At 50.1% G+C, this 27,197-nt stretch overlaps 1 non-coding gene and 1 pseudogene across 1 annotated transcript; both read left to right on the forward strand.

Annotated features, from left to right (window-relative positions):
- Window positions 1-23,434, forward strand: part of LOC782844 (protein PRRC2B-like) — a 59,758-nt pseudogene extending 36,324 nt beyond the window's left edge.
- On the forward strand, window positions 23,052-23,137 carry LOC112445241 (small nucleolar RNA SNORD62). Its single transcript, XR_003033607.1, has one exon. It is a non-coding gene; the product is annotated as a small nucleolar RNA SNORD62 (small nucleolar RNA).
- Window positions 23,435-27,197: the final 3,763 nt, after the last annotated feature.

Here is a 27,197-nt window from a genome sequence, read left to right on the forward strand (position 1 = left end):
TGCACATATGTTTTGTCACAGAGCCTTTGTTTACACTGCAGCCTGTTAAAGTGAGCACTACTCATTGAGCCTTCCTGTAGCCTCTGCTGGGCATCTGTCTCCTCCTCCTCCATGCAGTGTGTGCATTGCTCCTCTTGCTCTTTCCAGTGCATCACACAGCAAGCCACCTTCTGCTATTGTGAGGGACATTTGTTCAGCACTGGGATGGGGCTTTGGCATAGACAGAAAGCCCAGCAGTGGGAGTCCTGGGTTCAACTCTGTTAGCTGTTTCTTGTGAACAGCTCCCAAACATCCTGGAGGCTCAGTAACCAGTCATTTAAAATGGAGGAAGTAGAGGCGTTTTTCTTTGTTTGTTTTTGCAGTACATGAAGTAATGGGTGTGAGGCATCCTGCCTGGAGCTGTGTGTTTAGGGCTGACTTGGTAAAGATAAACCTGTATGCAGGTCAGGAAGCAACAGTTAGAACTGGACATGGAACAACAGATTGGTTCCAAATAGGAAAAGGAGTACGTCAAGGCTGCATATTGTCACCCTGCTTATTTAACTTCTATGCAGAGTACATCATGAGAGACACTGGGCTGGAGGAAGCACAAGCTGGAATCAAGATTGCCAGGAGAAATATCAATAACCTCAGATATGCAGATGACAGCACCCTTATGGCAGAAAGTGAAGAGGAACTAAAGAGCCTCTTGATGAAGGTGAAAGAGGAGAGTGAAAAAGTTGGCTTAAAGCTCAACATTCAGAAAACGAAGATCATGGCATCCGGTCCCATCACTTCATGGCAAATAGATGGGGAAACAGTGGAAACAGTGGCTGACTTTATTTTTTTTGGCTCCGAAATCACTGCAGATGTTGATTGCAGCCATGAAATGAAAAGATGCTTGCTCTTTGGAAGAAAAGTTGTGACCAACCTAGACAGCATATTATAAAGCAGAGACATTACATTGTCAACAAAGACTTGGAAAGACTGAGGGCAGGAGGAGAAGGGGACAACAGAGGATGAGATGGTTGGATGGCATCACTGACTCAATGGACACGATTTTGTATGGACTCCGGGGCTTGATGATGGACAGGGAAGCTTGGAGTGCTGCCGACCATTGGGTTGCAAAGAGTCTGACACGCCTGAGTGACTGAACTGACTGGTAAAGTGGTTGCTGTGTAGGTGCTCAGGGCATGTCTTCTCACCCGTAAAGTGGGTGTGGGGTGGATCTTTTATGAAGGAAATCGGTTTGTAGAAGCTAATTTTAGAATTCTTAATGGTCTGACCGGGAAGATGAGACTGTGCCTGGGCCAACCAGGAAAACCAACACTTTGTGATTCCTCCTAGGAACAGTTGGGACCCCAGGAGGCAGCGGCAGTTGTCCTTGAGCTCTGGAAACAGTGCTGATGCCAAGTGCACCCAAGAGGAAGGAAAATACTGGAGTGAAACAGGAGGCATGGCCCGTGTCATCCGGAAGGTGCCAGAACCTGAGCTGCCTTCCAGGAAACTGCACACTTGGGCGTCAGGCCCTGAGTACTAGGTCCCATGGGCACTGGGGAGGGGGAGGGATTCTGTGCCCACTTAGCTGGGGGACAGACATGTGTGTGAGTACACACACAAGCCCTTTCCAAGTTCAGTTGACCAGAGATCCAAGGCAGAGACTCCAGCAGGTCACCTGAAAGGCTGTTTTGTGCATTTACAATGAACAGAAAGGGTTGGAGCCAGGGAATTTTCGGGAGCCCATCATGGGCGGGGGAGTGCAGGAGGAGTCTCAACCTGTTTAGAGAACACTGAGTAGTGGCCGGCTTGGGGACTCAATGTGGTGTGTACCTGGTCACTACAGACAGAGTCTAACTCTTTCAGATGGACATTCAATTAGGTTTCACTGAGTTTAGTGGTCTGGTCGGTTTTCAGAAAAATCCTAAGTGGACATTTCTCTCTCTTTTTTTCTAAGCTATTTTAAATTGGAGGATATTTGCTTTACAGTATTGTCTTATTTTTTCCCCTATTTCTGAATCAATCATAGGTATACATATGTCCCCTCCCTCTTGAACCTCCCTCCTTTTTTTTTGTTTGTTTGTTTTTTGACTGCACTGTGCAGCATGTGGCATCTAGTTCCCTGCCCAGAGACTGAACTCCAGCCCCCTGCATTGGAAGCGCAGAATATTAACAACTGGACCTCCAGGGAAGTCCCAGGGAAGTCCCTCTTTTTTTTTAAGTTAAAAATTATTCTTTTAAGATTTTGAGAACAGTCACAAACTTACAGAAAAGGTGGTGTAATACACAGAATATTTTTTCCTGAGCCATTTGAAGAGTAAGTTGCTAGTCTGAACAGGCTCTGTCATCACAGGACGCCTCTTAGGTAAGCACAGTCAAGTCTAGGAAGCTAGCATTGACGTACCACTGCCACCTTGTCCTCAGACCCCGTCCCACTGTCCCCACTGTCCAGTTGATGGTCTTGATGCTCAGGAATCGGGGTCGGGGTCAGGGTCAGGCATCCTTCAGTGTGAAGCATCCCCTCAGCCTTTGCTTAACTTTCCTGAGGTTGAAGCTCTGGAAGATCAGAAGCCAACTGCTTTGTGCAGTGTGCCTCAAGTCGGGCTTGTCTGAAGCTTCCTTGTGGTAGGGTTCAAGGCTTCCCTTTTCTGGCTAGAGTCTCTCAGAACTGGCACTGACTCTTCTCATTGCTTCATGTAACCAGAGTCACATGGGTGACTCTGGTCCCTCTCTGCCCACTGTGACAGCCTTACTTTGATCTCAGGATTGAGGTGGTGGCTACTGGGTTTCATAACATGGAGCTTTCACATGCACTTCAGATTCGTAATTGATAGCAGTTTTGCGGCTAGTTACTTTAAGACTATGAATATCCTGTTTCTCATCAAATTTTTAATTAATTAATATCATTGTTTCTTTGGATGTTCAGGCTGTCTTTGGTTTGGGAGCTTCAGGCTGGCAGCCTTGTGCTTTTCACATGTCTCTATTATTTTCACATGTCTCTATTATATCCTTGCTTTCTGGTAGAACAAGCTTTTCCAAGCTCATTTTGTCCTTACCTAACGTTGGCCTTGGAGTCAGCCTTCAATGACACTTATAAACCAGTACATGGGCACCAGGAGTGCCACTGCTTCTGGCCATTTCCATGGACAGGGAATGTATGTATGTGAAAGAGAGACACACACACACATGTGAGAGAGAGACACATACAGGGAGAGTTAGGGAATGTATGTTTGTGAGAGAGTGAGACACACACACACACACACACACACACACACACTTCATTCTGGCTGTTCCCATTATCTCCCTAGTCTCCCTATTTCTACCCTCACCCTCTCCCTTGCATAGGTGCCCTCCTCAGCTCCTCAGATGCCAGCCCCCCCCCTCTCCTGGAGATCCTGAATTTCCCTGCTGAGCCCTCTCTTCTAGAAGTTCCTTCCTCACCCCACTTGATTGGGTTTCACCTTCCTCATCAGCCGGGACTCTATGTGAACACCCTGCTCACCTGCCCTGAGGGCTCTGACCACCTGCCCTGAGCTGTCTGACCCCCCAGTACCAGGTGCTGGCCTGGTTCTGCCACATTGCATGACTTCGGGATGATACTGAGCAGGAAGATCAGAGCTGTGGAGGGGAAGGTATTAGTTTAAATAAACTTGGCAGACTTGCCATTTTCTATTTGCTATTTTGCTATTTTTCTATGTGCACTTTGCTATTTAAAGGACTCCTGTTCCACATCTTCCTCTAAAGTGGAAATTCCCTTTATCCTGAGCCTTTTGTGCTGAGCACATATCATATATCACACTAAGCATCGTGCTCGGTACAGGGGACACAAAAGTGAAAATACACACAGTACAGCTCTTATAAATTACGTTGCAATTAACCCAGATTTCATTCACATATTTGGATCGCTCTGTATTCAAAAGAAGCCTTTTTTTTTTTTTTTACTTTGATCTGCGCATAAGAACACTGAATTATCTTGAGTGTTTTTATTATTATCTAGACTGGACAAAGATAAAATCTCTTATCATTTCATAAATCCAAATTTTGGAAAGGATTGTCATAGCTTAAATGTTTTACAGAACATTTAGCTTATAAAATGATAGCTCACTTTAGGCAATTTTGAAAGGCACATCTGTAGTCTTGATGATATGCACATACCCTTTGATTCTGGTATTTCATTTCCGAGAAATTCTGAAGGGAATAATCAGGGGTGTGCCTTAGGGATAATCTGAAAGGTGTCCTGAGTACCAGGGGGTGAGATGTGTCCTGGTGGAATCTCGCAGTGAGACAGTACATGGGCATTACCGTCAGTGCCTGGACAGATGGCAGCAGTCAGGGCAATGTAGGAGAGTACACACTTGGCCCCAATTATATTATGTAAAAATTACCTTTGTGCTTCTGAATTAGACATTTATAATCTTGTGGTAATTGTTTCTGGATTATGACAAGTTAGGTTTTAGGAGAAAAGTCACTGTCTACAGTCACTGTTAGTTACTGCTTTTATGGAGGTGTACTTTACATAAAGGGCTTCCCTGGCTTCTCAGTGGTAAAGAGCCCACCTGCCAATGCAGGAGACATGGGTTTGATCCCTGGGTCGGGACTATCCCATGGAAAAGGAAATTGCAACTCACTCCAGTATTCTTGCTTGGGAAATGCTTATGGCCAGAGGAGCCTGGTGGGCTACAGTCCATAGGGTCGCAAAGAGTCGGACACAACTGAGTGACTGAGCACGATTCTAAACCAGTGGCAGCTTTTCTCTTGAACCTTATAGTCCATGGGGTTGCAGAAGAGTCATACAAGACTTAGCGACTGAATGATAACAACTGAAATACAAGAAAAGTCACAGATCTTGTTTTTTTATGTCTGATGACTTTTGACAGTTACATTCATCTGTGTAGCTATCACTCAAAACAAGAAGTTGTCTGTTTTTCTGCCAGTCGTATGTCATTAGACTTCCAGCGGCTGGGGTCCAGGGACCCGGCCCATCCTTTGTACTGCTGCATATTCTGCCTGCAGCCTCACTTCTTGCAAATCAGTGAGAAATTGAGAGGTTTCACACTGCATCATTGGCGCCCTGGTGGTTGTCTAGTAACTAACAATCAATGAGAGACTCAAAAGTAGATAAAATACCTCAAAGAGACGTTTTTAGAGATTTTTGTTGTTGTTGTTTGTTTGTTTTTACGTATAATCACTTTCAAACCTCACGTGCCAGATGATAGGTTTAGTTGCTGAAAGCTTCTAAGATGGAGGGCGTACTGGTGACCTGGTGGTCGTCTGTGCCCTTCTGGTCAGGGAACTCAGACTCTGGTCCTTCTGTAAATGTTGTGTCACTGACGTCTAAGTGAAGCCTGGGCCCAGAGTAGGGACTCACTGTGGTGGCAGTAGAGAGTCAGGGAGTGGACAGCAGGGTACAGACTGGGTCTGGGTGTGGGGTGTGTCCCCTGCTCCTTCACACCCGCCCTGCCCATCAGCATGCCTCTGGGAAGCTGCCACCACCCCCAGGCTTTGCACTGGTGTTTGCTCTCTGCAGTAGATTTCTTAAGAATGCAAACGTCAATTATAATAAAGCTGGAAAAAAGAATGCAATGCTGGGATGGGGAAGACAGCAGGGGATTCCAAGGGGCACAGTCTCAGAGACTGTGGGGAGCATTCCATTTGAAGTGCACTCTGTGGACCGGCCCACTTAATGCTCGCAGAAGCCCCATGGGGTAGGTGTGCTGTCATCCTCAGAGGGGCTGCCTGGCCAGCCTGACTCACATGGCTATGGGTGGAGGTGGGGGCACGTGGGCTCTCATTGAGGCCCCAACTGCTCTGTTGTGCTGGGTCCATTTTAATAGACTCTCTCCCACCTGGAATTACATCCCAGCTCTACTCCCGACCGTGCAACTTCAGGCAATTCAGCTGATCTCTCCACCCTTCATTTTCTCATCTGTGATGTTGGGGGACTGGGGGAGTCTTTGAGCTCGGGCATAGGAAGTGTTAGCCCAGTGCCGGGGTTTGGGGATGCAAATAGTTTAGCAGTGGAAAGTATATGCCAACAAGAAAAAGCATTTGCCATTAAATACTCACTCAGCCAAGCTTCCATGAGCTCACCTGGCTGCTTCTCCACTTACTTGTTCTGTAGGCTCCCCTGAGTTCTCTGCCCAGGAGACCACCAACACATTTTCAGAAGACGCCCCCACAGCTCCTCCAGCAATGGCTAAGAGCAGCAGCAGTGAGGAGGGGCCCAGGGAGGCTGGGTCCCTTGAGCAGGCGTTTAGCAAGTAGCAAAAGTCACTCCCTGCAGGTTCCAGCAGCAGCAGGTAAACAGGAGATGCTTAGCCCATATGGTAAACAGACCTGCCCTTCCATCTTCCAGGCCCCTTCAATTAAAGCAAATGACACACACCGTCCTGTACCCCAGTTGCCAGCAGGGATGTGGAGAGTGGGAGCCTCAGAGATCAGCCCCAGCCTTTCATTTCTCCAGGTAATTCATATTCTGAATGAAAACCTTTGTTGGTAGTTTACGGGCCCTGTTATCTAGTGTTGAAAGGAATGGTCGGTGGTGTCTGAGTGGTTTTTTCATTCAGAGTTGTACAACGTGGCTACTCTTCACACTGACAGCAACCCCACCCTGGAGTCTCCACAGGAGGAAGAGACCTGGGGGCTGTGTGGAGAGCACTAGAGAGGCATGTTGGCTTTGACTTAAGGGCAGAGGTTGGTAGGTTTCATGTCAAACAGCTTTGGATTCTGGTCCTAACAGTGCTGCTTATCTAGCTGTGTGCGGCGTTGGACAGGTCAGTGTGAAGCAGAAGGAATGAAGCCCTGACACTCTGCGTGGCAGTGAGGGGTTCTTCGATGCCGGTAGACTAGTTTATAAGTAGTCCAGTAGTATCTTTATTGGTGTTCCCTCAATGTTTTTAAAATATTGAGTCTTTCTCTCTCTCTGTTTTGGCTGTGCTGGGTCTTTGTGGTGGCACGTCAGCTTCTTCGGTTGCAGAACATGGGCTTAGGTGCCCTGTGGCATGTGGGATCTTAGTTCCCTGACCAGGGATCAAATCCACATCCCTTGCATTGAAAGGTGTATTCTTAAACACTGGACCCCCAGGGAAGTCTGGTACATTATTGTTAGTAGTCAAAAATTGTCAGAAAAGAAAGTACTCAGTCATGTCTGACTCTTTGCGACCCCATGGACTCTAGCTTACCAGGTTCCTCTGTCCATGGGATTTTCCAGGCAAGAATACTGAAGTGGGTTGCCATTTCCTTCTCCAAGAGATCTTCCCAACCCAGTGATTCAACCCTGGTCTCCTACATTGTAGGCAGACACTTTATCATCTGAGACAGCAGGGAAGTCAGGGGAATTCTGTCTCCTTACAACAAAAATTTGAAGTGATGGACCTTAAAGCCCTTGGCATGTCACAGCTCTGGGACAGACTGTGTTACAGCTCTCAGCTCTCGGACAGACGGTGTTATAGCTCTCAGACAGATCAGAGTTAACAGCTCTGTGTTACAGCTTAGTTTTATTTAGAAAATAAAAGGAAAGTACATCCTGGAGGCATGAGAGCATGCTGAGCCAAAAGACGTGAAGAGAGAGAGAGAGAGCGACCCCGGCCTTTGGCTCCTTGTTTTGTGCGTTTTTCCTCCCCCTGGGCCTGCCCTATGTAAATTGGGCAAGCCAGGAGTGCTCTTTGTTCTACCTGAGATCCTCACTCTGGTCCTCAGACCTTCCTTTGTTCTATTTCATGGGCTTTCCCCTTCATTATCTTTTAGCCACCGCCTTTCTGGGCTCCTTTTTCCTATTCTAACTACTTAACGAAAATGTTCCAAAGTGTGGGTGCCCTGGGGAAACAGATGAAGATTCCACCTTTCCCCAGAATTTTTTAAAGGTGCCTTTACAACCTTCTCCCCAGACCCTATTTTTCTTGGGCTTCTAGGAAAAAGAAGCCCACTGTGGCCTATGTTCTAGAGAGTTACGTACATTCATTGTGCTGTTGTAGTTTTGTACTGTGGGCAGGCACCATGCTCACTCCTCGGTTTGGTGAAGATTTACTGCTGACTGGAGAGATCTCTGGAGTCACTCCAGCCAGACACAGTCATAACAGCTGCTCTAGGGAAGTTTTCTTGGGAAGATATGGATGGGCAGTGGCAGGTAAATCTTTCCTGAAGAGTAGGAGGAAGTCTGAATGTGCCAGAGTAGCCTGGTCAGCTTCCTCTGGGGACCTGGGGTCTAAACAGGAGGAGGAGCTGTGGGCAGATCCTGGGAGAGCTCTGCTTACTAAGTGCCGAGCGTTCCTAAGAGGTGCTGTGAGCACTGGCGAGCCCTCCAGGGAACCCAGCCCAGGCTGCAGTTGAGCCAGCAGGCTGGTAGGATAGGGTGTGCCAGGTCAGCTGCCCTGCTTGTTTGACTGCACCTGTGTCTGGCCAGGATGCTGGTTCGGGATGCACTTGTGAGGGAAGCCCCAGGGGTGCTGTGGACCAGGGTCTGAAATGAACCCTCATTAGGTCTAGATCCTTGAGTTTTAATACTCTATTGATGTGTTATGTTCATCCATTCATGCAATGAACATTTTCTGCACCACCTCCAGTGGTACAGGTGTGTGGACTGCAGTGAACTTGGCACACGATCCCCTGATGTAGGGAGGGGGGCCACAGGAGAAACCACAGGAGAAACACCAGTGCAGTGAGAGCCGAGAACAGGGGACCTGATCTTCCTTGGAACCTGTGTCAGGCTTCCCAGAGAAAGTGCTCTTTAAGCTAAAACCTGAAGGAGGGGTGTGGGTGAGTGGGGCCCAGGGAAGAGATGGCCCAGCATGTTTCCAGGGCCTGAAGCAGGTGGGCAGGCAGGTATGTCGACTAGAGGCCAAGGCAGTCATGGGAGGTTATGCTGGAGAGGCAGATGGGTCAGGACCCACAGAACCCTGTAGATCACATGCAGCCCTGTGGGATTCCAGCTGTTAGATGGAGAGCTGTGGAGAACCCAGGAAGACTCCGGCCATGGTTAGGGCATCGGAGTGTGGAGAGTGGATTGAAGAGGCAGTGGGGGTTGGGGGCAGGGAGGAGCATCGGGGAGCGTTGCTCTTGGAGGTATGCTGGTCATGTGTCAGCACCAGGAGAGCCTTTGATCTGTGTGAGCACCCAAGCTACCGCATGTAGTGGAGGAGCCCCAGGGTCCCGTGTGACAATGGCATGACCATGCATCCGTCCTGGGAGAGGGCCTGGGCCTGAACGTTGTCATGCATACACTGGGGCCTCCCCTCTTTGGTCTTCTGTCTGGGTGGGTTTTTCCTGGAAGAGTGTGTGTGTGTGCACACACAGACTGTCTGCTCTGCAGCACCTGTGCAGCCGGGTTTCTGTCTCTGCCAGGAGCAGCTGTACAAGATGCAGCACTGGCAGCTGGCATACCCTCTGCCATTCCACCTGTAGCACACCTTCTACCCACACCACCCCCAGATACTGGGCTTCTACATGGACCCACGGATCCTGCCCGCTCAGGCCCCAGTGGATTTCTACCCGTAGGCCCTGCATCCCTCGGGTAATCACCAAGGTGCAGTGGAAGGCCAGGATATGTGGTGTGATCAAGGGCCTTGCCTTTGGAGGTAGACAGACCCCACCAGGATTCCAGTATGACCTCTTTGCAACTCACATATCCATTCTGAGTTTTAACTTCCTTGTTTGCAAAATGAGGGTATATTAGTACCTCTCCCAAAGAATTGTTAGGAAGAGACTTTAAGATTATGAATCATAAATTGTCTTAATTAATTTTCATATCTCTGCCAGGTAGTTTTGTCCCTCTTTCCGTTCTTTAGTGTTCTTTGTGTTCTCTCTTTTCCTTGATTAGTCTTTTCCAAGGTTTGTCGAACGTCATTTTTTTAAATGTCATTTTAAAAAACGTATCTTTTGAAGTTCTTAATTCCTGTCTTTTATTTGTTTTTTATGTCATTAATTTCTGCCTCCCCCCATTTTTCCACTGAAATTATTTTGTTATTTATCCAATTATGTTGGATGCTTAATTAGATCACTAGTTTCTGAGTTTTCTGATGTATTTAAGTCTCACCTGAGTTTATGAACCACTGAATTTTAAAATAACATTTTTATTATTGTTCAGTTCTAAATATTAGTCTGATTTTGAGTGATTTTTAATGGTACATTGTAAAGTTTCCAAATACAGAGTTTTAATATCACCCTTATGATGCTAATTTCTACTGTGGCTGCCTTTTGGTCATATATCATGGTCTGTATGATATAGACCAGCAGTGATAATTTTTTTCTATTAATACCAGATAATAAATAGTTTAGTCAATGAACTGTTACTCCAGTTTTGCTGTTGTAGAACAGAAACAGCTACAGACAATAGTAAGTAAATGGGTGTGGTTGCTTTCCAGTAAAACTTTATTTTTAACAAGTGGCAGATCAAACTTCACTCGGGGGCTTGAAAAGAATGTATTCTCCTATTGGACATGGTCTGTTAAAGTGTGCTTGCTAACTGTGCTGTACAAATATCATCACAGTTTTTATCCCTTTGATCAGTTACTAAGAGGTGTGTGAACATTTTCCACTATGATTGTGGATTTGTCACATGTTATAAACCTGTCAATTGTTTTACCTACCTGGAAGCATATAGGCTTGGGATGACTGCATCTTGTTTCTTACATCTTCGTATAGCACATTTGTTACTTGGGTTTTCTATCTTTAATGTCTACTTTATCTGATCATAATTTCATTCCAATTTTCTTTCAATTAGTCTTCGTGTCATATCTTTTTTCCCCAACTTTTTATTGTCAGCCTGAGCCCTTTTTGGAGGAGAATATCTTTGTATATTTAAGATGTGTCTGGTTTTACCCACATTGAGAATCTGTGACTTTAGTTGCCAAAGTTGTTCCCCTTAGATTGAAGGAGGGAGTGTCAAGTTTTCTGATTCTTTTTGTTTTCCTTCTACATTCTGCTTCTACTGTGAGTGGTTAGGTTAAATTCTAACAAGCAGCCTTGACTTAACAAAGGCTTATCAGTTTATCCTGAACCTGAGCTCTAGTTCATGAGTCTTGTAATTTTTGCCTGGAATTTTAATTTTTCCCTTGTTATGATTCTTACCAAATAATCATCTTTGTTCTTTTATTCAATCTATGTTTGTTCAGATCTGCCTGTATGTTCACTAGTTTCTTTGCTGCTTATCCTTTCATCTGGGTTCCATTTATTTTTTCAGAAGGTACATTCTGTCAAGGCCTCTAGGAAACTTTTTTGGCAATATGTATTCTTCACATGGGGCTTCCCAGGTGGTGCCAGTAGTAAAGAATTCGCCTGAAAATGCAGGAGACATGGGTTCCATTCCTGGGTCTAGAAGATTCCCTGGAGGAGAAAATGGCACCCCTCTCCAGTATTCTTGCCTGTGAAATCCCATAGACAGAGGAGCCTGACTGGCTACAGTCCATGGGGCCACGAAGAGTTTGACACGACTGAACGACTGAGCACTATTTTTCACCTACGACAGCCTTTCTCTTGAACGATAGTGTAGCTGGTATAGAACTCTAGGTTTGCAGTTACTTTCTTTTAGGACTGTGAAGATAGTATTCCTTTTCTTGTGGCTCCTGTATCTGGTTTGTGTTACTTTAAGATCTCTCTGTCTTTGGTCTCCTGTAGTTCTTTCTCAAACTGCTGTGTCTAGGTATGTATCTATATCTATCCTTACTTTATTCTGCTTAAAATTCATGGTGCTCAAATCTAAGGTTGTATGGCTTTCATCCCTTCTGGGAGTTTCTCTTCTAATTATCATGTTAACTATTTGCCTTTTTTCATTCTTTGTATCCTTTATTCCTAGGTCATCCACTTAGATTATTTGTACTTATTGTGCTATACAAATATCTGCATCATGATACCTCTCACTTTGCCTCCGAGTCTCTTGAATATATGAGAGCTGATTTATGTGGTGCCTTCTGGGAAAATGCTTAGAAATATTTTCTAATTCCATGTTATCTCCAACTGTGTCTAATCTGCTGTTTTTTTTTTTTTTTTACTGTCCAGTGGGTTTTTAATTTCAGTGACTGTATTTTTATTACTAGACTTTTCCCCTCAGATTTTTATTCTTGTGTCTTGTATTTTTGTGAGTTTTCAATTCTTTCTTTTATGCTTTTAATAATGTAAAGAGTAATTCTCTGGTGTTTAACATTTTGATCTGTTTTCTGAAGTTCTTGGGGATAGTGCATGATCCTATGAACTTGCTGTGGACTTGTGGTGGACTGCTTTCCCCACAATGTTCTGGGGGTTTTGACTCATGAGTTCATTTCCAGCAGAGCTATTCTTACCTTGGGGATTCTGTGTAGCTTGCTTTGACAGTGTATCCTTCCAGGGTGGCTCTATGTTTTCCTCTGCCCGCCTAGAACTACCTTTTATTGTACCTCAGGAAGTTTCTGGAGAATTCTAGGAGTGTAAATATGAACTCCACTCTGGTGCCCCCAAGCCTGCATGAAAGCTGGCATGTGGCCATGAATTCCTCACAGGTGACTGTTTTCCCTGCCCTGGCCCTGGCTGGGACACTAGTTCAGTCATCTCCCTGTCCTAAAGAGCATGAGGGTTTTCTGTCTTGAAATTGAACACATAGCCCTTTGAGGGTCTTTGTGTAAGCAGCACCTCAGCTATAGCTCTCTGCCTTGTGCAGAGAAGCCCCATCTCTTGTCGGAAGGGTGAGGGGTCGGTGTTTAGGAGCACACCTGTAGATTTCTGCATCTGACAGATGTGTCCCTGGCTCCGCTCTAGGGAGCCCTTGCTCGTGCCTCTGGCCCATGGCTCTTGCCCATGGCTGTGGTTTCAGGTCCCTGGGAGTTTCCTGGTTTTGGGGGAGCAGAGCTCTGCAAATGAAATGTGTAGTATGTTTTGTGCAGCGTTTCTGTGACAGGAGGTTTTTTTCAGGTAATATGAGCTGCCATATTGCCAAAAATAGGTCTGTGTAGTGCTGAACAGTTCTGCATACCTCATAATTAATACTTAGTAAATGGTGTGTAATTTTAGGATTCCAGAGAGGGTCCTCACCACCACATGACTCAGACTACCTTTGTGCTGGAGTCATATATTGATCACATTTGGACAGAGCACTCCAAAACTGAAAGAAAGTATAAAATCACTGGCCTGATGCAGAACCATTTTCCTGATCAGATTATCTCAGCTTTAAAAATGGGCACAAAAACATTGGCAGCCAGTAATTAGCTTTGTGAAGTATCTGAAAAATCAGACCCTCTTTTCTACACAGACTCCGGCCCAATGGGAGACCTTTACTGCAGTCTACAGCATCCCATCAGGAAGAAGTGTACAGACGGGCCCTGGTGGGGGATGCTGTCTCCCTGGCTGGTTTGTATCTGATTGGACTGAGATGTCAGTGTATCCCTGTCTCCTTGGGCAAGTTAAGAGTTGAGTGTCATCTGTGTGTCCCCCTTCTCCCCTTCCCTGGACAGAATGTGGTATATCACTGTAAGCTCAGGGGCAGAAACAGGCGGAGCTGAAGCCCAGACCCCTTTCTGAATCTTCTTGCAGAGTTTGGAGGCAAACAGACGCTGGCTCCTTGGTGTGTGTGGACTTCCTGGAGCATAGCTCATCTTTCCTGTGTCTGTGCAAGAGACCGTCGGGCATCTCCTGCTGCTAGCTGCCTGACCCCTTAGCTTTCTGCCACCAGCCATGAGCTCTCTAGTTGGTTGTGTCCTGTTTCCATTTGCAAGTTTCTTATACCCTTCAACATAGGAACTCTTCACTGGGAGCTAATATTGGACCTCCAAGGTCTTTGAACAGGCCTTTCAGATTGTGTGTGTGCCTTTAGAGGTTCTGTGATCAGATGACATGAAGCAGGTGGGGTGCTGCATCTGCGTGATGGTTGGGGCAGCTTGTCTCCTCTGGGCCTGTGGACGACCTATGGCTTGCTGAACAAGGTGAACGATTGGCTGATTGCTTCCTTCAGGATTGATGAAACCCATAAAGCCCCTGGATTCCCTCAGTGGGACCGGCTGTCATGCTGAGGACCAGTGCTGTGTGCCCCCACTGCCGGAAAGGAAAGTGACTGCCATTGACCCCGCCCCTGTGTGGAGCCCCAAGGATTACATGGCATTGCAGAGAAAGGGCTACTCGCTGACCCACCTGAAATCCAGCGACAGTTTGGCCATGGACGTGTGTGTCAGGTGAGGCGTCGTTTGGTCCTGCTGCCCTGCAGCTGAAGGAGGAATCTCGGTCCTCAGTGAGATGAGCTCTGGGAGGAGGCCCTGTCCCGGGAGACACTGCCTTCAGGGAAGGGGTGCCTTGGGAGGGACCAGTGTGTTCTGGGGAAGGGGAGTGAGATGAGAATGGCTGTGAGAGGCTCTGATGGTGACTGAAGGCCCAGGAGGAACCCTGGGGTCAGAGGCAAATCCCACAGAACCTTGGGGGCAGAGCCATGGGGTGGGGTTGAGCGCATGTGTTATGGCTCCTTCCTGTGAAAGTAAGGTGAGCTGGCAGAAGGGAGCACCCGCCTGTCCCAGGAGATGGGGCCTGTCCATGAAGCAGCTGAGGACGAGGACCAAAAGAATGACCCTGGGCTGGCCAGTGTGGCCCCAGCCACCTCAGAGGACCAGGGCTCAGTCTGTTCCAGCTCGGACCATGAGGCCAGCCGTCCCAGGGGGGAGAACAACCTTGGTGGGGCCCCAGAGTCCAGATCCTTCAGGGAGACCAGCCACCCACTCGTGACCAGGAGGAATAACTGGATCTTCATTGATTAGGAACAAGGCTTTGGGGCCCCGGGGCCAGCCTGCAGGCATAGCCATGGGTTCTGAGAGTTGACCTTCCACTGGCAGCCCACTGGTAGCAGCCTGTGTGTGGGGGGCATCCTCAGGGTGCTGGGCCTCTACAGTGGAAGCCAGAGGAGTGGCCGGGGCTGAGGTCCACGGGAGTTTGAGCCGCTGGATGACTTCCCCCAGGACAAGCCCCAGTGGAGGTTCGCCAGTGAGACCCACAGTGAGGACTCTGAGTAGGAGGAGTTTCCCAAGCGGCAGCAGCAGCAGCGAGGCACCGAGCCCGGGGATAAGGGCATGCTCCGAGAGTGGGAGGAGGCCATGGGAAGGAAGGGCGACTTCAGGGAGTCCTGCTGGTCTAGCAGGATGCACCCCAAGGACAACAGTGGGCCTGAGGCCAATAACTGAGGCTCCCAGGCCTTCAGGCGTGCCCTCCCCCTGGAGCTGAGCAACTGTGTGTATAGCCAGAGAAACTTCGCTGCCAAGGAGGTGGCCTCTTGATTGAGCCAGGGTCCTGGTGCCTCCTGGCAGGATCCTGCATGTGGGGCCCGGTGGCCCTTAGTCAGAGACTACATCCCAGACACCTATAGACACCCTGATGCCTTGGGCTCCCGGGGCTTCAAGAATGGCTGTGTGGAAGCCAAGAGGGCCTTATTCCAAGATGACCAGCAGCAGCTTCTGAAAATGCCGAGAACTGGCCCTTCAGGCAAAGGCGGCCTCTGCACCAGCCACCTCTGCACCCCCCCCCCCCGCCGCTTCCACAAACTCTGACGGGAATGGGAGGCCCAGGGTCCGTGGGGGCCAGAGGATGAGCCACCCCTGCTGGCCAGCCAGTGGCCAGGCCGTCCCAGACCCTGCCCTGGGGACAGGAGCATCGCCATGGGCTGAAAGTCCCCTGAGATCAGCGACTTTAGCGAGAGGTGGGAGTGGAGGGCCGGCCTGAGCTGGACCCCCAGGCTGATGGCCACCCCTGGGGTAAGTGCAGGCGAGAAGAAGGAGCTGGCCAAGCGGACCTTCTTGGGCCAGAGAATCCTGGTGGACAACCTGAGCCAGAAGCTGGAGCCAGGAGGATTTGGGGAGAAGTCTGTTAGGCTAGGTGGCGGTGACACTTCTTCCTGCTATGAGAGTCATCAGAACAGGATGCCTTTGAAAGTCAAAAGGAAAACCAGAAGCAGAGTCCCGGGTCCTTTTCTGTTGCTATGGTTCTGTTAGCGGTGTTTCCAGCAGCACCTCACGCATGCTGTCCTGCAGTGTGTCAGGGCCCGCCCCAACTCCTTCCCTCTCGTAGTGTTCCAGGGGTGACCGCCCACCAAGGCCATCATGTGTGAGCACCTCCATCATTGGCTCTAACCCTGCTGTCTGCTTCTCTTGTGGCATATTGTTGTGGCTTCAGAACTGAGACTAGAGTTCCCATCTGGGTAGTCCCCCTGAAGTTGCTGTCCCAGTACCGGTCTCAAAAGTTCAGTCTCCGTATGTCTCCTCCAAGTCCAGCCAAGGGGTCACCACCACAGGGTTGTGGTCACTCTCTGTGCATGGTACCTGGTGAGCACTGGTCGGTTCACTATACTTCTCAGCCCCTGATTGCTGCCAGGCAGTTTCTTTGCTGGGGCATTGCTGGCCTCCTGGCCCTGCAGAGAGAGATCTTCCCTGAGAGCCTTTGCTTCTCCATGAAAGACAAGCAACCCCACTCTGGGGATTACCCCACACACATTTGGTGATATCCAGGCAGTAAGCAGGGGCCATGAGTGGCTGCTTAGGCCCAAAGAGCGCCTCTCCAGAATCGGAGGCTTTGGGGTGGGTGCCCTGTGCTCAGCATCTGCTCACTGCCCACAGCTGGCCTGCGATCAGGATAGGGGCAGAGCTCATGCAGCCCATATCCCTGACGCTGCTCAGGCCCCACCCAAGTGCCAAAGAAGACAATTTTCCTGCTTCCCGGCCTCCTCAAGAGTTCAGGGCACAGAGGCCTGGCCTATAGTTCACTTGTATCTGAACAAGGTGCCACAGGAGAATGTGGATTCACTCGTATCTCTGAACAAGGCACTACAAGAGAATGTGTGTTCTTGTAGGTGTGGATCTAGAGGAGCTTTTTAGGCCCAAGATGACAAGACCTGGCTTTACTTCTGGTTTCTGCCCCAGGGGACTGGCAGTGAGTGAGGCCTGGGCTCCCTCTGTGGCCCAGTTCTAAGTCTTGCCCCTTATCTCTTTTCTGTAGCTCTACTGGGTTACTAGGCAAAGAGAAAGGATAGGAGTACTAGCCTGGGGAGGGGGTGAGGATAGAGCAGCTTTCCCCATGGGCTTTGCTGGAGCAGTGCTCTGGGGTGGCTTCCCCACAGGCTCGCAACAGCATGTCACCAGCCACCCCTTCTTCTGGGTGGAGGGGACACCAGGAGGAAATGACAGACTGGGGCTGAGCTTGTGTGTGTGCTGTGTGCATATGTGGCTTCTCCTTCTTGAGCCACTTCTGAGCTGACAAGATCCTCCTTCCTCTCTAGGTCCGCAGACGAGGCCTTTCCTGGAGGTCTTGGATGCGGCAGTGGGAGCAGCCACTACACGCTACAGTGGGCAGCCCATGCTGCCTCTGATGTAACCAAAGCCCCCTGTGAGAAGGCAGAGGAGGCCAAGCTGGTCACCCAGAAGTCAGAAGAGCAGAGAGAGACCATGAAATCATTTGACCTGAACTACGGACATGGGTGTCAGCTCAAATCTTCAGGGGAAGAAGGATCCAGGCAAAATGAGGTGGGTCCTGGCCACTGCCATGGGTTGCTGAATTTGCCCTTTCGCTGAATATCTTAGGTTCTGGGCATGTACTGGGTTAAGAGCAAAACAGAAAGGATTCATGTCCTCATGTTGCTCACAGCCCTGCTGCACTCCCATAACAGCCCTGCAGTGTCCCAGTTTTAAAGATGGGAAGCTGAGTTCCAGAGAAGTTGAGTGGTATGTCCAGGATCACACAGCTGGTTGGGAGTGGAGCTGGGCCTCTGAGGCCTGTTTTCTTCACTGTAGCCTGTTTGGTTCCAGATAACAGTGCATTACAAGGTTATGAGAAGGGTGTAGAAATCCTCTCTGGGTTTCCTAGACCCTGGTGATAGTGAATATGCTGAGGCCCAAGCCAGCTAAGCACCTGGCCTTTTGAGTTGACTCAGTGCTCTTATTTTGGGTGTCTGTAGGGTTAGGTTATTCTTAGCTTGCAGTAAAAGTAACCATTGCCCTTCCTTGTGAATCTTGGTTCAGATGCCATCATTGAAAATTGCTGATCCAGCCCTGGGGAGGAGAGTGATGTGGGCTCTGGTGGGCAAAGACTTCATTGAGATCCTGACCAAGAAGCAGCACCGCCTGTTGGAGGAGGAGAGGTGAAAGAAGGAGGAAGCCCTCCAGGTATGGGGCTTGATGCAAGGGGGCTGGGATGCAGAGACCTGTAGCCTGCAGTCAGAATGTTCTGAATTCTGTCTGGGCTGGGAGAGGAAGAATGGCATGCTACAAGCCAGGCGCTGCCTCCCAGGCACTGCCTCCCAGGGCCCATTGTCCCTGTGCTCCGTGGGGTAGATGGTGTGATTTCCCTGCTCTCAGAGGGTGACTGGTCCTTGTTGACACCAGCTGAAATGGGCTGAGCAGGACGTAGACCTGTTAGCCCCTGAAACCCAGCCTCCCCCTACTGTGGTCTCAAATCACAGCCCACTGGGCACTTTCAGGGGTGGTTTGGTTGGCATTGCAGTTCCCGCGTGGTGGAGGTTTTAACCGACGGTTGGTGAATTCTCTGGAGCAGTTTTCAGGTGTGGTTTTGGAGCCCAGGGTCTTCCTTTTGGGGGGAGCTCATTTTTCAGGTCTGCTATCGAGGCTGGACCCCATCACCCTCTTCTCCATAGGTTCCTGTCAAAGGCCAAAGTCTTACCTCTCAGATTCCTCTTGGTTTGCGAAGAAGCAGAACACCCTGTGTCTGGAGCAGGGCGATGGGCCTATGCCTGGCAGCAGCCTGGGCACCAAAATCTGGGAGAGCAGCACTCAAGGTAGGAGCTTGTGTTCGGACCCCGAGGCTCAGGCCACCTTCCAGGCTTGTGGCCCTTCTCAGGGAGGATTCTCCCTTGGGGCCATGAGCAGAGACACAGCATTGCCTATTTCCTGGCTTCCTCTGCTGAGTCTGGGATTAATGCCATCTGAGCACCACATGCCGCTGCAACCTGTGAACAGTGTAAGAGTTTCCCTGCATGAAGTGTGGTGGTGAGCAGAGCATTCTGCATCAAGTGACGGGAAAGAGTCGTCCCCACCCCGTTTGGCTGATGTCGCTCAGTAGTTGGCTTGATTCTCACCCACATCAGCTATCCTTTCTTCCTTCAGGGCGAGCAGCAGACGACTCTTTGGGAGAACAGGAGTCCAGAGCTTTACCATCTGTACTGTGCGCCCTTTTCTTGCCAGAAGGAAGCTTCTGTCAACCCCTCCCCAAATGTCTTAGACTTGAAACCAGACTAGGGTGGCCCTTAATTTGTAGAAAATCTGTTTCCCTGAATTTAAAAGAATTTCTTATCCAATGGTATTTTTCTGGTAATCTTTCATTTTAAAATAGGAAACCATTTTAATTGAGCAGATTCTTCTTGAGTTCCTGCTTTGGACAAGGCCCTGCAGAGCGGGCAGTGGGAACTTGGTGAAATCATCCATTTCTAGCTCTTTTATTCAAAGCAGCTAAGACTTCCATAGTGAGTGACAACCCCAGAGCCACATGACAGACAGCCTGGGTTCTGAGCCTGGTTCTCTTAGTTTTACCACACAGCCTGTCCTCATGTTTCTGATTAAAACCTTGATTCTAAACATTTCAATGTAATATTGGGAAATAGTCAACTCTGATTGAAAGTACAGTAGTCTTTCAGTAAATTTTGGTATCAGTCAGTTTGGTTTTGTGAGAGTGGTGAGTGTCACAGTGTAAATGTCCAAAGATACGTATCTGCCAGCATGGTCAAGCAGAGTGGACCAACTCGGGAGTTGCCCTTGGCTATCAAGGTTTTCCCTCCTGGATTGTGCAGTGTCTCGTGGTTGCTCAGACCAGGGGTGTGTGGATGGCTTCAGAAGGGCCCTGGATCTTGGAAAAGAGCTCAGGAGGTTTTCGGCACACACAGGGTCCGTGACTTTTGTTGGATTCTCAAGAATGGTTGAGCTAACAACAGTTGAGTAACGATCAGCTTGACTTGTTCAAAGACTTGTAGGGAGGTGCCAATTTGTAGAAATAAATAGTTGGCTTATGTGAAAAAAGCTTTACCACAGCAGAGTGAGAGGTTGCTGGCATGTTTACCTGGAGCTCCTCGTCCATGAAATCATGGGAAGCTCATTTATGGAAATGTTTCTGGGGATGTTGGGATGTTGAGTGAAGGTGTCAGACTGAGGAGGGAGGTGGTTTGGAGACTTGAGTTTGTGTGAGCTGCCTGTAGCCGTGTTTCTGGCTTGGTTGTTCCTCTTTGATGTCCTGACTCTGTCTTTCTCCTAGCAGCCCTCCCCCTTCAGGCCTCGACTAGTGACTCCTGGACCAAAGCTGCCTCTGCCTTCACCAGCACCAAGCCTGGCTCTGCTGAGGTGAGTGGCCCCTAGGCACCAAGCATCTGCTGACTGTCTAGGGCCATTCCAGCGGCCCACTCGTGCTCTCCCTGGCCAAGTGGTGACCCTGGCTCATCGCTGGTCTCCAGTCTTGCTTTCAGGTCTGGAGGAGGTGCCTTTGTGGAAGGGAGAAAGAAGGGATGGCCAGGGAGTACCCACCCTGGGTCCTTGGCGTCTGGCCATGCTCACAGTGCAGGGGCCCACATGTACCTGTGATCTCGGACTCTGGCCAGGAGACATGTCATGCCCCAGGTCTTGCTCTTCAGGACTCAGTTGCTGACTGGCTGTGTGTCCCGCATGCTGCTGCTGCTGCTAAGTCGCTTCAGTCGTGTCCAACTCTGTGCAACCCCATAAACAGCAGCCCACCAGGCTCCCCCGCCCCTGGGATTCTCCAGGCAAGAACACTGGAGTGGGTTGCCATTTCCTTCTCCAATGCATGAAGTACAAAGAGAAAGTGAAGTCGCTCAGTCGTGTCCGACTCTTAGCGACCCCATGGACTGCAGCTTACCAGGCTCCTCCGTCCATGGGATTTTCCAGGCAAGAGTACTGGAGTGGGGTGCCACTGCCTTCTCCATCATAGCAGGGCTTTAAGAGCAGCCAGGGAGACAGTGGTGTTGACCTGAGCACTGAGTCCTGAGAGTCCTCAGCAACCTCCTCACAGCGCAACTCCCCATGTGGCACCCTGAAGCCCGAGGACACAAGCAGGCCTAGCCTGGAGCCCAAGGCCAATAGCCACAAGGAGCAAACTCAAAAGCAGTCAGAACTGAAGGTAATCCGGAGCCCAGCTCTCAGGGGCCAGGCTAGGCAGAATGGCTGGTGTGTCTTCTTTTCTGGCTCCAGGTTCCTTGGAAGCTAGAGGTCAGAGTCACTTCAGGCTATGTGTCTCAGTCTTTTTGCTTTTCCATCAAGGATTCAGAACAAGGCTCGGGACAGAGCAAGGAGCACAGACTGGGACTCATTGGCAATGAGTGCTCTCTGAAAAACAGAAAGGGCTTGGAGGGGGCGAACGGCTACAGGGGGCTATGGTTCTCCCTGTTAACGGGGTGGAGATTCACGTGGGTTCTGTGCTGCTGGTGCTACCCATTGAATTTGGAGTCAATCCGACGGTGAGGCTTGAAATGTTTCTCCTACCCACCTCCCCAACCCCTCTTTTTGGTGCTTGGAGAGGAAGGAGGGGCCTTTCCTGGAGGAGCAGGGTGGTAGGTGCTGGCAACACTGCAAGGGATGTTGTGGGGTGGTATTGTGGGTGAGCCACTGCTATGGGCTGGTCCTCTGTCTCCCTGCCAACACCAGGCAAGTTCTCAGACCAAGCAGGAAATCAGGCAGAGAAGGGGATGGCCGCCTTGCTTGGGAGCTCTCATGAAACAGCTGGCCATTTTGTTCACATGGTGAATACTGCTTTATTTATTTTTAAATATTTACTTATGTGGCTGTGCTAGGTCTTAGTTGCGTCACATGGAGTCTTTGATCTGAGTTGTGGCATCTAATTCCCTGACCAGGATTCGTCAGGCCCCCTGCGTTGGGATCCCAGAGTCTTAGCTCCTGGACCACCAGGGAAGTCCCATACTGGGTTTTTTTGAGCTGCTAAGGCTATGGGTCTACTTCATGTGTGTCTCTGCCAGAAGACGAGCCAGGGTGATTTCTGTGGGCTTTGTTCCCTTTTTTTTTTTACAGGACTCTGATTTCAGCTTGCAGCCTGGCTCTGCCTCTGGTCCCGTGGGGATTCCAGTTGTCAGACTTCAGGACACGTTGGCCAGTAATGTAAGTCTATGCTTCTACTGCCCAGCTTTGTGGTCCCTGTGCCAGCAGGCCCTGGGTGAAGTGAGCCTTGTCAATGTGGCCTTGGGGTTGGGAGGGTCGGTTTGTGTCTTGGTGCTGTCTCTAGCTAGTTACACACCCATGGCAAGTTGTTCCACACCCTGATTTTTTGAACTTAAAATGGAGTGGTGTAACTCCTAAGGTCTGGTGTATTTGGCACTTTGTGATTCAAAACTTTCTGGGTTCCATGGTCATGCATGTTTGAGAATGCTGCGCTAATTTAAGTAAACAAGTTTCTTTACTCTGTGGTTTCTCAGAAACCCCATGACCTGCAGGTGGGCACTGGACACTGCAGGAAGGGGGTCTAGCACTGTATTTCTGAGCATCTTTCCAGGGCCTCTTTTTCACAGTTTGGGGGAAGGGGCTGAGACAGGAACTGGGACCTCCATGCCATGCAGTGGGGCCTGCGTGCAGCCCGCTAGCTGTGGTTCTGTTGCTGAAACATGGCAGTCCTGCTGGAAGGCTCGGTTGCACCTTCTGCAACCCTTCCAGGTACCTCTCCCCTGGTCCAGCTCAGGGATCCTTCTTCATTCCCTCAAGGGAAACATGGGTTTGTAGCCCTGAGGCCCCCCGCCTTGACCTAAGGAGAGTGTTCTTGGCTGGGGGCCATGGGTTCCTATGTGCTCTGGTCTCTGTCACTTGCTGCTTTCAGCTTCTGACCCTGGGAGGCAACAGGACTCTGTGACCTCCGCAGGGCTCTCTCAGCTCCTGCAGAGATGTCCTAGCAGAGACTCTGTTGCATGAGCAGTTGTCTGAGCCTTGCTGTCTACTCTCTGAAATAGCACAGGGTTGTGATGGCCCCGTGTGGGGTCACTACACCGATGAGATGAGCTCACATCCAGGAAGGGTTTGTATCAGCTGAGCCTCAATAAGCAGGAGCCAGTTTTACCCCAATGGTCACAATCCTCATCACAGTCTTAGTGCCCACAGGAGCCCGTGGGGATTCAGGGGGCCCAGCTGCCAGCGTCTCAGTGATGCGATTCCAGCAGATCCTTCTGACTCTCCACTGTGGACTCAGTAGCAGGGAGATGAAGAGGACCGTGACTCAGAGACCATAACAGCCTCCTTTATTACCGAGCCCTTCCTGGGTGTGCGGGGTGGTGGGTGAGAGGGGAAGGCTGGCTGCAGCGGCCCCTCCCCCCTGGGCTCTGGGCTGCACAGGAGCCCAGGGCCAACTCTGCCATGTTCCCTCCCCCCACTGCTTTGCGGGACCTTCTGGGACAGTGAGACTGGATCCTGTTCCCCTGCCTTGAATTCTGTTACAGGCAGCCACCTGTCACCTCTCTACCTGGATGGCCATGTGTTTGCGAGGCAGCCCTGGCTGATTCCTCAGACCATACCTCAGCAGCAGAGTTACCAACAGGTGATGCCAGGGAGATGGGTGACCCAAGGATAGAGGGGAGGCTGCAGCACAGGGCGTGATTGGCTGCTTCATGTAGCTGTTCATGGCCTGTCTCATGTTTTGCACCCCTCACATTACTGCAGCATATCTGGCGCATTATGGCAGCCAGTCTGTGCTTCCTGAGTGAAAACGTGAGAGCCAAGGAGGGAGGGATGGAACTGAGTGCTCTGGACTGCCTAGTTTTCCTTTCTTGATGCTCTCCCTCCTGCACCCTAGCCAGGCAATTTACTGAATCGGAATTCTTTTTGGGATCAGGTATCCTTCTGATGAAGAGAAGAAAGGCCTAGACTCCCAGGCATGGATGTGTTAGAAAGAGGTAGTTGTAGAAGTGAGCAGGTGTCTGTGTTCATGCATAGTGGGCACACTGCTGTGCTGCCAGGGGCCGAGTGTGGGGGACTCTCCTGAAGCTGCTGTTGGGCCTTCCATGGGGGTCCTGTGCCCGCCAACCCCTGTACCTGCAGAGCCCAGGGTGAAGCGCTGCCCCAGGGGCAGAGGACATGGCCTGTCCTGATCTTTTCAGAGCGTATTCTTAAACATTATGTCATTTGGTTCTGCAAGGTCTCATAACTGGGTCATACCACACATATTCCTCTGTCTGTGGTGTTTTCCACCCACTGTTCCTTTTCTGAACCCACCTCTGTTGGGGGTGGAGCTTGGGCTCGTTTGTCCCCCTGTGCAGGGTCCAGTGTAGGGATGGTTGTAGTGCTGGTTTGGGGTTGCTTGCTGCCAGTTCTCTGCTCTCTCCCGAGAAGGAAGGAAGTGTAGGCAGGCTGTGTTGAGTTCGCTTTGTGGGCAGTGTTGGATCCCTCAGGGAGAAAGACCAGAGTGGAGGTGAAGGGGTGCCGGTGATGGGGTGTGAGAAGCAGCTTGCAGGGCAGTGTGGTGACCTGCCTGCCTCCCTGCTGCAGGCTGCTGCTGCCCGGCAGATCCCAATTTCCCTTCCCACGTCTCTGCAAGCTCAAGCCTGGCTGGGACTGAGGGAGGGCTGCCCATCTCCTGGTCTCAGGAGATCTTCAGCTTCTTATAGTCCTTCAGGTGAGATGCCCGGGTCTGGGGGGCGGGTCTTTGTGGCTTGCCCCCAGGGGTTCCAGCCTTCACAGACTGTGGGGATGTTCCCTTGTCCACCTGTTGTTGTGAGCATGTCCACGGGGGATGGGGGTGGGGGTAGAGGGTGAGCTGTGGTGTGTTAGAGGCCACGAGCCCAGCCTTGCCTTTTGTCCCTGTGTTCTCCTGCCTCCCTCCCTGCTCTCCCTCCTTGCTGCCCTTGGCCCACTCTCTCAATGTGTCTGTCCTGTGCTTTTGGCATCACACAGGTTTTCCTGTGCCTCATACAGCCTGTATGTCTGCTTAATCCGGCGATCTTCAAACTGGGGTCCCTAGACTAGCAGCAGCAGCATCTAGGAGCTTGTTGTAAATGCAGGTTCCCAGGCCCCATCCCAGGCCTCTGAGTCAGAAACCCTGGGGCTAAGCTGACAGCTCATGTGGGAGAGAATGCTCTGGGGTCTGAGGTGAGAACAACCAGTTCAGCCGCTTACCTGACCCCGACCATCCTTCTGGCTTTCACAGACACTTTCTTTGGGGCTTTCAAAAGACAGGTGGAGCTAGTGGTAAAGAATCCGCCTGCCAATGCAAGAGAAGCAATGGACACAGGTTCAATCCCTGGGTGGGGAAGATCCCCTGGAGAAGGAAATGGGAACCCACACCAGTATTCTTGCCTGGAAAATTCCGTGGACAGAGGAGCCAGGCAGGGTCCAGTTCATGGGTCACAAAGAGCCACACACATATATACACTTATACTTTTAATCCAGGAGAAAGCAGAGGGTAGAGAAGTGGTTACAGTTCAGGACAGAGCAAGATAAAACATGAGGACTTCCCTAGGGGTTCCCTGGACAGGAATCCACCTGTAAATGCAAAGGAAACTGCTTTGATGCCTGGTCTGGGAAGATCCAACATGCCACGGAGCAACTGAGCCCATGCTCTGCAACTAATGAGGCTGTGCTCTAGAGCCCATGTTCTGCAATCAGAGAAGCCATCACGATGAGAAGCCTGTGCTCAGCAACTAGAGTGTAGATGCCACTGGCCACAACTAGAGAAAGCACATGTGCATCAGCGAACACTAAGCACAGGTCAAAGTATATAAATAAAGTCAACATGATGAGAGGAGAGCAGGCCAGCTTCTCCGAGTAAAGGGCAGTGCTGAGCTGGGCTAGGGATCATGTTCAAAAGCCAAGTGGAAAGTAAAGCCTCACAGTCGCTTACAGACAACTAAATGAGCTCTTTGTCCCAGGCTCCCTTGTCGGTGCTATAAATGGGGAGCCATGAGCAGACGCTGTTGCAGTTTTAGTTGTAGTTTTAGCAGATATTAATAGATTTTTGCCGTCATCCCTGGAGAAAAACATGTCAGGGCAGAACCAGAGTCACATGGGTACGTACAGTAGGTGTGGACACTCTGGTCAGACATGTGTCAGGAAAGCCCAAAGAACGAAGAACGTACCAAGCAAGGGTCTAGTGTGTTGGCTTCTGCTGTCCTCCATACCACAAGTGGAAGCTCATGAATTAACCAGGCCCACCTGAGGGTCTGACATTAGAGCAGAAGGAGAGGCAGTGGGTCGTTTAGGTGGCTCTGACTCCCGCCTCCACAGGCAACACCATGAGGACACCTTTGTATATCCCCACTGAGGGGACTGGTCACAGTTTCCCAGGAGCAGAAATGCTGGAGTTCAGGGATGTGCAGGCTTCACTGGATTCAGTCTTGTCAGGCTGCTCCCTGGCACACTGCGCCCATCTCCACTCCTACCATATTCTGTGACCCTTGTGGGTTTTCTCTTCTGTAACTAGCATATTTGTATCCTTTGCCCATTTCCACAAATCAGAATTGTAGTTATATTCTTGATGCTCAGCAGGATATTGAATATATTAGTACATTCTTGATTTAACCTGTTATGGGCTTAAAACAATGTTTAGAAGTACTTCCCCACTCCTAGCTCACAAGGATATTTTCTTACAGTTTCTATGCTGCTAAGTCACTTCAGTCGTGTCCGACTCTGTGCGACCCCATAGACGGGAGCCCACCAGGCTCCCTCGTCCCCGGGATTCTCCAGGCAAGAACACTAGAGTGGGTTGCCATTTCCTTCTCCAATGCTTGAAAGTGAAAAGAGAAAGTGAAGTTGCTCAGTTGTGTCTGACTCTTAGTGACCCCATGGACTGCAGCCTACCAGGCTCCTCCGCCCATGGGATCTTCCAGGCAAGAGTACTGGAGTGGGGTGCCATTGCCTTCTCCAACAGTTTCTATAGCCACCCTCCACCACCTCCCACTTCACTCTGAGCACAAGCCCTCAGCATGGGCCCTGAGGCCTCCACATCCAGTCCCTGTCAGCTCTCGGCCCCCTGGAACAGTTTTTGCTGGACACCTTTCCAGGCCTCCGTGGAGGTTCCAGTCCAGCTGGAAGAGACTGTCAAGAAATGAGAAAAAAACTGCACAATGTAACCTGTGGAAAGGTGTTGAGATGTCTGGCCAGAAGTGCAGCAGGAGAAAAGAGAGGTAGCACTTAGAGAGGAGTGGTTTTCCATTTTCAACTGGGTGGTTGGGGTTGGCTTCGTTGTGAAGCAGACGGAGTGAAGACTTGAGGGAGGTTTGGGAGCGTGAGGAGACCAGTGTGGCCGGAGCAGAGTGGGTGAAGAGGAGAGCAGCAGGACAGGGGGCCAAGAGC

Source organism: Bos taurus, chromosome X (genome assembly GCF_002263795.3).
Source record: "Bos taurus isolate L1 Dominette 01449 registration number 42190680 breed Hereford chromosome X, ARS-UCD2.0, whole genome shotgun sequence".
Classification (NCBI taxonomy): Eukaryota; Metazoa; Chordata; class Mammalia; order Artiodactyla; family Bovidae; genus Bos; species Bos taurus.